Raw genomic sequence first — 12035 nt, 5'->3', positions numbered from 1 at the left:
CACATCTCTAACTTAAATTGGCAGATACGCTGACATTAGATGTCATCTCAAACATAAAATATATCAAGCTAAAATCTTTGCCTTTCTGCTAAAACCAGCTTCTCATTAGGATTTTCTCACTTCTGTCAAGGATCTTTCCCTTCAGTCATTCTCCTTCTAAATTTTGGAGTCCACCCTGACTCTAAGCTCTCATCAATTTCCGTATTCAGGTGCCTAGACCTATGGATCCTTGTTCACCAGCACTGCTCAACTTTTTTTTTTTTTTTTTTTTTTTTGCTATTTATTTCCTTTACCCATTCTGCTATAATCAGCCTTAATGACTAATATACAATGCCATGAATTAAAATTTCTAATTAAAATTTTTTAAATGTCATTCTCTAGACAATTGTGATGATACCAAACCATTTAGCGAGTATTTCAACATTTTCACAAGCAAATGTCTTCTGAGTTGTTCCACCAAATGATTATGATAGTTAACGGTAATTCATTATTAATTAATTCCAGGCACTATCCAATCACTTTATATCTATAATAGGATTGAATTTATTTGTCTCACGATTATCACCAAATGAGATAAATCGAGACATGAGACAACTGAAGTTAAAAAAAGAAAGTGGCTCGATGCCATACCATTCAGATTGGAGTGATGATTTGAACCTTGATACCTAACTGTCAAGTCTGTCCTAACTGCATCACATCACCACCCACGTAGTTTTGTTGTTGTTGTTTGTTGTTTGTTTGTTTGTTTTCCAGATTGCTTATTTGTCTGTCTCAGTGCATCCTACATGTAACATGCACTCTTTGCTCATTATTCTCTATTTGGGCCTATCTGTCCTTAAAGACCAAGCTCAGTAATCTTTCTCAAGTCCAATCGTGTTACTTTTGCTTGTGGTGTTCCCATTTCTCCTTTACATTTTATTTACTGTCCATAGTAGTCCCTTATTATCAGGCCAATGCTATCTTTTACTGGAATGCAATTATATTTCTTGTGTTTCTTACTGTCACATAAGAATAGAATGTATGTCATATCACCAAAATGTCAAGTGCAAAGTCTTAGACATAAGGCTCTTCAATAAAAATGTATGGATTCATGAATTCACATGTTAAAACAAGTTATAAAATCTACACAAAATATTTTTGACAACTACACTCCATCTGTTGTTGTAAACAGAAAATAAATAGCTAGATAAAGTATATAAAAGCCTTAATATACATTTGAGAATTCAGCACTGTTCTCTACCTGGATTTACAAAGAACATTATTTTCCAACATTGGATTGATTTAGGAACCATAAATGTCAGCCTGTTATTTTGTGGAGCAACAAATAATCACACCTTTACAGACAGAAACTTTCAAGATAAATTTACACTGATTATTTTCTTTCTTGATGTGCTATTAATATTGAGTTTTTCTGAGAAATGCAACATGTCAGCCTTTTGGGAATAGTCAATGGAAAATAATAAAGTTCCTTATTTAATACAGCTAGAATTTCCTAACAAATTTTTTTTACATCAATAAAAAATATGCTTGGTTAAAATAATGACAGTGTGTAATTTAAAATGTCTTGTTTATATAGCTTGGAAAAATAGTCAAAATTTATGAACTGTTAAGGGAGTCGTGAATTTTTGACCTCTTTACTTTAAACATAAGAAATCCAAAAACTGAATGGTTAAGTAATATGCTCAAATTTACCAACAAAAACTAAAATAGGCAGAGCAATTCTAGTTTAGAAATAACATCTTGTATTCTATTATCAGACCTCACTACTCCCCCCAATTCTAAATCAGATTTGAAATTATTCAAAATGTCTTAATATACTACAATATTCTTTTTTAATTTTCTTTCCAATTAATCATAGCATGGAATAGTTTAAAAATATTTACAGTGATAAAGCTTAGTAAAGACTAATTAGATACACTCCTGGTACATTTCAGAGCTACAATAGATAATTGAGATTATATCATTATTAAGATTTTGTGAGTAATAGTTTATTTAAAGATAGATACTGAAATAAAGCCATCACTTATAGAAACTAAATAATGTTAATCCTCCCACATTAAGCATACTAGGAAAATGCCGTATTATATACTTCATGGTTTTTCCTGTATTCTATCTATAATTTTTATTTTTTTCTCACTAATATTAAAAACAGAAAATAATTATGCATGTTTAGTAAAACTGAATCATTTAGAAATTTGACTCCCTGCTTGTTCAAAATGTTACACTTTATATGCATCTTCTTCAAATGTTAAAAAAAATCAATTTGGTTCAATCTACCCTCCATTTTCTATGATGGCCTCACCTTCAACTTCCACACCAATTCTAAAGGGTGCTGAAAAACGAACCACAGGATTAATAGTGATTCTTAAAGTTTTATTTCAAATCTCTAAGTTCACATTTTTAAGAAAATATGTTGCAATTGAGTACATTTGATTTTTTCTAAATTTTTGCTTTGTTTTAAAAGTAGACTTCTTCATATCTCTTTTGCTGTGGATAGAAGAAACACCAGAGTTCAGGAATACATGGGCAACGTTTCTCAGTGAAATAATAAAAGTAAAAACGAGGCTGTGCTTGAAGGCAAACAGATCTTGAGAGCAGGCTGCTGAAGAATCATTTTTCAATGACTCTAGAGGGCAGAGGATAAGAGGAGGAAGTCAGTGTACCAGGTGCTGATTCAAAGGATCTGGATAACACTTAAAATTTGATGTCATAGTCAGCAGAATTGAGATGATGAGAGGGGCTTCTTAGAACTTCTTTGAAAGGAAGCTTATTATGAAATGATTTCTGTGAAGGCATGTGCTGATATGTCTTTCTTACACAATTAAATCCCATGATTTAGGTACATCTTTGTGTATTTCTATCATTCCCAAATACAGTTGTCCCTCTTCCTGTGCTGAATCACACAGAATTGCTGGTAATTGACAATTTTTATCCAAAAAAGAGCAGTTTTATACGGTTTGATCTGTTGTAGTAAACCAGTTCATATTTCCACATCTATTATTTCATAAAAATTTGTCTTCATTCTCTGTCTCATTCCCTATTTCCTATTAATAGATAATCATATTCCCATGGCAAATAACTGGTAAGTCATTCTGAACAGACAGCTGAAAACTCGTATGACTAATGTTTAGAAGAAACAGAAAAGGCAATCTTGTTAACATATTGTGGCAATAAGTGAACAAATAAACTCAGTTGAAGCTGATCAAGGTTGTGCTGACATATGGATTAACCGAGACTGTCAAAGTGCTCCTATTTCAACATCGTGTGTACGTGTGCGTGCGTGCGTGTGTGTTTAATCAGGACATCAAGAATTGCTCTCAGCAATGCTTTGGAATCTGTGTTTAACATTCACATTCAACTGCCTTCCATAATCATTTTTTAGTATATATTCTATTCCACTGTATAGTCCCTTTATATTCATTCTGCCAATTTCCTGTCCTCTTTCCCCTTAAATAATTTCTAGGCCTTTCATATTCCTTTCCTTACGCTCCCAGTGGAATTTCTTTCATTAAAAATACTAGATTGACATTGCTAGTGAGATACACTTCTAATTTTTCCTCCCTATGCCCAGCAGTCTGAGACTATTCAAATTGTGATAACACCAGTTACACCAAAAGAGATACATTTGGGCCTAATTAACTTTTGTTCATTAAAAATGACCTTGTTGCAGTGAAAGGGGCATTGGACAGCCCCAGCCCTCTGAGAGATACATTTAGAAACATAGCGAAAAACGAAGGGCTCTTTCGGACACTTCTGAATTTTCCAGTCATCTGACTTAGATAACAGTGGGTTCTGATAGTGTTATTAACACTATCATCGTTAATAAGATTTGTTCAATAATGCAAATCATTGCTTTTCCCCAGGGAGCGCTTAGTAATAGTGGTGAGATTCACTATCCTGTGATGTCATTGTCTGCATTCTATGCGACTAAATAAGTTGATTGATAGAATTTGTGAAAAACAGAAACTTCCATGATAATATGAGATGCTGAGTTATACAATATTCAATTGCAGTACATTCTTCTTTTAAAAGAGAAATTTTGAAAATGTCAGTTCGTTCAGTTCATCATAGAGGCTTGGTTTTAAGCCTCTTTGTTTTCTTGTGTTTCCATAGATCAAATATATAAATTATTTTCAGTTTTTTGCTTTACTTACATTGTAATTCTACAGAAAGAAGCATGACTACAGCAGGATTTGGCAAAATCTATTAAATATACTTTAATTCACCACCAGCTATAGCTCTGTTAATCTAGAACAGGTCAGTTTGCAAAGACAATGTATATTCTTCAGACTCCTTTTCAATGTTTACTTAGATATATTTTCCACAGTCATGTATATATGTATTTAATTCAAAATCACACAATTTTTATTGCTACTTCACTTACATAAACAATCTTCACTTTTTTTTTTTTTTTTTTTTTTTTTGCTTTCTGCTATTTTCACTTTTTTTTCTCCATAGTCTTCACCATAATTAAAACAAATGCCACAGACCTACTTAAGAACTTTCTCAGTTATGTGGGATGCTTTGTGCTCAATAAACTTGAGTCAAATCCCGGATTATATCTAAAGCAAAAAAGGAATACGTATTACATCATAAGAAGCTTCACATTACATTTAAACAGGAAATAATTTTCATTTTGAATTTGGTGTTTCTGAAATATATTTACTAACTCAAATTACAGGTATGTATCTCATGGTTTGTGTGTGTGAGCCCACATCTTGCTCTCTGCTATCAGCCCAGAGTCCACTTTGGATCCCCAGTCCCTCTCTTTATGCCCCTCCCCTGCTTGCTCTAAATGAATAAATTAACTTAAAAAAATAAACTTTGGGGCGCCTGGGTGGCTCAGTCAGTTAAGCGGCCGACTTCGGCTCAGGTCATGATCTCGCGGTCCGTGAGTTCGAGCTGTGTGTGTCAGCTGTGCTGACAGCTCAGAGCCTGGAGCCTGTTTCAGATTCTGTGTCTCCCTCTCTCTGACCCTCCCCCGTTCATGCTCTGTCTCTCTCTGTCTCAAAAATAAATAAAAACGTTAAAAAAAATTTAAAAAAATTAAAAAAAATAATAAAATAAACTTTGAGTTCATATTTGCTGATATGGATGAAAACAGTCATAGATAAAATGATGCTGTTTAAGAGGATGCTTTCTTCACTTATATTTGAAGAAATAGTATTCTATGGGACTGGAAGTTCTTACTAACATTCATACTGATTTCCTTGGTCATCTTGGGTAAATCATACTTATTCTCTGGGCCTCGGTTTCCCCTTCAATGAAATAAAGGGATTAGGTTAGAATCAAGGCTCTCAAACCTGAATGCATATGAAAATTAATCTGAGAGTTTTGAAAAATATATTCCTGCTCAAGTTCAATGACTAGAGTTTGCCTGGAGTGGGTTTGAGCATCAGTAGAATTAAAAAAAAAAATAGTGTTTATTTATTTTTGAGAGAGAGACAGGGTGTGAGTGGGGAAGGAACAGAGAGAGAGGGAGACAGAATCTGAAGTAGTCTCCGGGATCCCTCCACCTTGACAGCAACGAGCCTGATGCAGGGCTCGAACCTATGAACTGTGAGATTATGACCTAAGTCGAAGTAAGTCGAACTCGAGGCACCCAGGTGCCCCAAGCATCAGTATATTTTAAAGCCCCCAAACATTTTATGAACGTGGATTAGATGCCATTTAAGTTTCTTGCAGTTCAAAGAAGTCCGAAAAGAGACTCATAAACTAGATGTTGATATGAAACAGCATTTAGAAACCAGTGAACCTAAAATATACCCTTATGGAAAACTTGAAATGAATGTGCCATAGGAAAAAAAAAAGGATAATTCTTATTCATTTCTTGCTATTATGCACCACTGCCTGTGAGCATCAGCATGTGTTTCTAGGAATAGATTCTGCCTGGAGTTTTTAATGACTGAGGCATCCCACACTTGTCATTCATCAGAAACACATGCCCTGTGGGTAGCCATTGTACTGTCTGCCTTCTTATGAGAAGTAATAGCAATTCGCTAAAGCAGTACAGTGAGAGCTGAAGAACATAAGCTTATTGTTCCAATTACTCTTCAATTCTTGGAAGGGAGCAAGGGAAAATAAAACCTAGCCTTAGTTCATGTTTTAAAGATGTTCCTCTACCAAACAGAGTTATATGGTTCAGAAGATGAAAGCAAGAATTTCAAGGAATCCACAAGGTTCAACTTTTTCCATTGCATGTATTTAGCTACGAAGAATAAAACAATACTCAGTTTAATACGGCTGTAATTTGAAAGAAGTAAGAGAGTAAAATCAGGAAAACAGTCTTCTTGACAAGTGTAAAAAGAATTCAACTCATTCTTTATAAGTTTTTATTAAGTTATTTCAATGAGTGTCAGAATATTGTTCTTATTTAGATAGCAAGAAGTAATTTGTTTATATATTATATAATAATGATTTATATTTATTACATAAATATAATAATATAGCATCCTTATATATAAATGTTATGTATATTAAGCTAAAATATGTGAAAATATATTGTCTAATTTCAATAAATGGCCTTGTTTCCCACTATAAATTATTACTATAATCACAAATTACTAGAAATTATAAATTATTCAGCTATTACCGAACACAATCTGAACACTGAGTAGCTTATACAAAGAATTTGTTTCTCACTTAGGTATGCGGGGGTCAGCTCTGGGTCTGATGAGCTCAACTCAGAACAGCTACTTGATGCTAAGCTCTGGTTTGGGTTCAAGTCCTCTTTATAGGTAACCACATTCTGGGATCATGAGTACCTGCATTATCTTTTCTCATGGCAGGTTTTAGAGCACAAAAGAGTAAGCCAAAACATCACGTGTCTCGTCCTGGACCAAGCATGATGTTCTATACACCCTATTTTCTTACTCACAGCAAGCCTTGTGACAAAAGGTGGATTTAGTAATTTGCAAGCAAAACTTCATTCTACTCCGTTAGTTTATTCATCTATTCATTCTATTATCCATACATATATACATACACATATATATCCAAATACATATATACTACATGTAGTAAATATACACATGCATATGTATATATGTATACATATACTACATATACATATACACTAAGAGCTGATTATGTTGTTGGCACAATACAAAGCACTAAAGATACCATAGTGAGAAAAATAAGTATGCTGCCTTTTTTCATCGAGCCACAAGTCCAGTGGGGCAGTTAGTGATACTAACTAAACAATTGAACAAACACACTTATAAGTAAATAATTTTTAAGTATAATTAAAGGAAAATACTAGATGTTATGAGTTAAATGATCTAATTTTGGAATTCAAAAAATCATCACAAAGGAAATGTCAAATGAGCTGAGAAGTTTACATGATATTATGTATACGTATATGATGCTATATGATGTTATGTAGCCAAAAATGTTGTGTCAGAAAGAAAGAAAGAAGAAAGAAAGAAAGAAAGAAAGAAAGAAAGAAAGAAAGAAAGAGGAAGGAAAGAAGGGAGGAAGGAAGGAAGGAAGGGAGGAAGGAAGGAAGGAAGGAAGGAAGGAAGGAAGGAAGGAGGAATATTTAACAGAAATGGAATATTATCTGCAAATATTTTGTACTGACAGGGATCATGTCTGTTTGAAGGAAATTTCCAAAAGAGAGAAAAGAGAGATGAAAGAGAATTGTATAGGCTGGAACTGAGAGTGGGGGTCAGATTATTTAAGACCTCATAGACCATGGTAAATTTTTTGAATGTTTACCTAAGACCAGCAAGAAGCTGATGAATTTTTTCTGATGAATGAATGAAGCTGATCTTTTTGACCCAAAGTATGATATGAAATATTAATATTGCTATTTAAAAATATCACGTGGGATTCATTAAAGATATTGGAAGCATAAAAAAGTGGATTTGGAATCTGTTCACCCAAGAAATATTTTAAACTGTTCTGTTTTTATACTATAGAAACACATGCACTGGAGAGAGATTTTGAAGATAAAACTCCATGTACTTTGTGAGACTTACACAACTGAGTAGATAGGATACTCTTAGAAGAAGTTTTTTTTGACACATTTTTCCCATTCTGTCCCTCAATTATTTTAATTTACACTGTTATTTGTCTGTGAGACTACATACTTAGTTATGTTGCTGTATGATATTTTCTTGTCCACATATCAAAAATGAACTACAATATTTTTAAGAGGAAACAATATAATCTATCTAAAAACACCACATAAGATAATTACAATCACTTCCAAATAAATAAGTCTTACTATAAGTCAAAATTTTTGCTAATATCTTAAGGTAATCACAAATTTTAGTGCTAAAAATCGCTATAAATAATAAATAGGATCAGTCAATATAAAGTATTTGATGTTCCTCATTTTGGGTAATAGTTACAGCAAAGCTATTTTTGAGAGGGGGAAAAAGGACAGCTATTAATCTTTAATTTTAGGTTGCAGTGCTAGTTACAATGGAGTAACATTACTTTCCACTTCATGCTAACCACTACTTGAACAAAAAAGTTGCATATTTACCTCTTCGTATACATCCTTTTTCTGAAATACAGATTGGGTACATGGGAGATAACTTTCTCATTATTCAGTTCATGGTTATCCATATCATACATTCTCCTGAAAATCTTTTGCTTCAGTAATTTTTAGACGTCAAATAATTCATTTAAGAATAATTCAAAGTTGATGAAATTATTACAGAGAAGATACTTCATCAATTATAACTATGATACTGATCTTGCTAATGTCCATCATCAATCTAATGGTGTAGCAATACACAGAAATCATTGGATAACCAAAACTAGCATATTATCTGAGGTCAAATCTATTTTGCAGTATTTATTGAATTCTTAATATATGCCATGGCCTGTGTTGGTATTGGTGACACAGCACCATCCTCAAGGACTTTAAAATCCAACTCATAGAAAAGTCTAAATATTTTCACCTTTATAGCTAGGCTTCTGTCTTTTAATCCAAAATATCAGGGTTACAAACATTGATTAATTCTACCCAGGATTACAGAGTTGTATTACGTCCTGTTGATTATCAATATTTTATTTATGACAATGGTTTTTAAATGTTTGTTTATTTTTGAGAGAGAGAGAGAGAGAGAGAGTGCACGAGCAGGGGCAGGGGCAGAGAGAGAGGGAGACATAGGATCTGAAGTGGACTCTATGCCATCAATAGAAAGCCCAACATGGGGCTCGAACTCAAGAACCATGAGATCATGACCTGAGCTGAAGTCAGACTCTCCAGCAACTGAACCACCCAGGAGCCCCTATTTATGACAATTTTTAAATAGTAAATCATATTTTGAGAAGAATGAATTTGATTTTTAAAAACAGATGTAGGGTTTTCTGAGTTAAGGAGTATAAAATAAAAGCTTTGAAGGTAAATTCAAAACCTAAAGGATGACATTGAAACACAACTGGATGTGATAGTCATTTGAAACTTCATAAATGTCTTCATTCCTCCAACCTTCATTTTCATTTTAAAATAATAATTGTACAGGGGCATCTGGGTGGCTCAGTCGGTTGAGCGACTAACTTCGGCTCAGGTCATGATCTTGTGGTCTATGAGCTCCAGTCCTTCATCAGGCTCTGTGCTGACAGCTCAGAGCCTAGAGCCTGCTTCCCATTCTGTGTCTCCCTCTCTTTCTCTGCCCCTCCCCTGCTCATGCCCTCTCTCTCTCTCTCTCTCTGTCTCTCTGTCAAAAATCAATAAACGTTAAAAAATTTTTAAATAATAATTGTACCAAAACCAACATTTTTGAATGCTTACATATGTTAGGCTATAAATTAGAGCCTTAAATAAATTGGCTCATTATTAAAAACCCTAGGTTATCGTTGGCACCGTTACTATCTATCACATTTTTTTGGAAGAGGAAACAAACAAAATTCACAAACTTAGCAGGACGCAGACAGAAATTTCCCTCAATCTAAATTCAGAACCCATAATCTAAACACCATAACAAGATATGAGTATAAGTTATTAATCTCAGAGGCTTCTTTTGATTTCCCAAAGAGATTGAATAAAAGGGCAGATAGGTCTCAATTTGGTGTAAGAACATACTGACATTTGCTTTCTTGTTTTAGAAATACAATAAGAAGTCCCTGAGACCAACATTTCCTAAACTGAGAGAGAGAGAGAAGCATATTTTTTATCCATTAGTCAAAAATTCAAAGGTCAAACAAAACATTCTCAAACATTTCCTGATACCAGTTCTGATGCATGAGATTCGCACGCAAAGCACACTTCCATCAGCTATCACCGCACAGTGGGGGTTACTAAATTGGTCACCTCGAGGTGGTGAAAGACCAGCTCCTAAAACTGTGTGATCAAACATTGCAGCTTTCCCCCTACTGATCCCTAGGCATCCCTCTGCTAGCCAAGTTTTTCTTAAAAATATTTAAGTTCCAAATGCATTCATCTTACCCTGGCTTTTAAATATAAATCAAAGAAAGACCGAAAAATGAAGTACCAAGGAAGTGAATACCTAAAGAAGAAGGAAGAAGAAAAAAAAGACAAAAAAAAAAAAAAAAAGATGAGCATAGATTTTGAAATATTTCAGAGGCTAACTCAAGCTGGTTTATATACTCTCTTTCTTTGAGTGTTTTTTATGTTTGAAGACAATTTCCTGGTCTCACAGAGAGAGCTGCTAAGCAAAGTAAGTGGAAAAGAGTAAGAAAGGAGGGAAGAGTCCTTTTTATACTAATACTTTTTTCATGTATTTGTACTTCCTTTTTAAGTCAGTCTTTTTCAGAATGGTGTATAAATCTACATAGGATTTTTTTTTTTAATTTTCAGAGAATATATTGGAACATTTCTAATTTACAAGGGTTTTTTCCCCAGATTTATTGAAATATAATCAACATGTAACATTGTTTAAGTTTAAGGCTACAAACTGATGATAATACATACAGTGACAATTGCCACAATAAAGTTAGTTAACACTCATATCACTACAAATAATTCCCTTTTTTTATGTTCGTGGTGAGTCCATCTAAGATATATTCTCAGCAAATTTCAAGTATACGATAAAGTGTTATTAACTATGCTGCACATTAAAATCTCAGAACTTATTTATCTCATATAACTGAAAGTTTGTACCTTTTGACTAACATTTCTCCTTATTTCTACACCTACAACTTTAAGTCAATAATTGTGATTAAGTATCCATTATAGATCTCATTCTATGTGAGGACATGAGGTTGTTCCATAAGAATTGTTCTGTTCCGAGGAGCCTGGGTGGCTCAGTCCGTTGGGCATCCAACTTCGGTTCAGGTCAGGATCTCGTGGTTCGTGAGGGAGAGCCCCGCATCGAGCCCTGCATCAGGCTCTGTGCTGACAGTTCAGAGCCTGGAGCCTACTTTGGATTCTGTGTCTCCCTCTCTCTCTTTGCCCCTCCCATGCTCATGCTCTGTCTCTCTCTGTTTCTCAATAATAAATAAACATTAAAAAAAAAAAAAGAATTGTTCTGTTTCACTCAGACTGTACTAAATTTGAGAAAGACAGCACTTGCAGAGATTGGGCAATTAAGTGGCAATATTTCACTATAAGATTAACCACTGAATTGTGTAATATAATGAGTTTGTTTCCCCAGGCCAAGCCCCTCTACTTTCCAACGTTCCTTTTACCACAGTTCCCTCTGATGACATCAAGGGCTCTGTGCTTTGCTGATTCTTACAAATGTTTTGGCTGTGGTAGAGAGGCATTTACTCATACAAGGCAGAAACAAACAAACAAACAAACAAAAAACAGTGCATGGGAGGACATCTTTCTATTGAAAAAGTCTCTGCTGATGTACAGGAAATAGTTGACGGAAAACATTTTTTTCTGTAAGAAGGTGAAGCCCAGAGGGGAGGTAAGCTGCTTGCTCAAATGGGGAGTTAACGTTGCCAAGCTGTTCATTTGTCTCCCACTTGAGCGGCTACATACGGTTCTGCTGTCCTTTGAGGCTCTCATCCACAGGCCTCAGGTTATATCCTTCGGTTTGGACACCGGGCTCCCTTCAAGGCCGTGACCCATCACCTTCTCTACCCCATTCGGATTCTATGTGATTCTC

This window comes from Panthera uncia (genome assembly GCF_023721935.1).
Source record: "Panthera uncia isolate 11264 chromosome A1 unlocalized genomic scaffold, Puncia_PCG_1.0 HiC_scaffold_17, whole genome shotgun sequence".
In the NCBI taxonomy this organism is placed as follows: domain Eukaryota; kingdom Metazoa; phylum Chordata; class Mammalia; order Carnivora; family Felidae; genus Panthera; species Panthera uncia.
Note: the sequence above shows the minus strand (reverse complement) of the source record.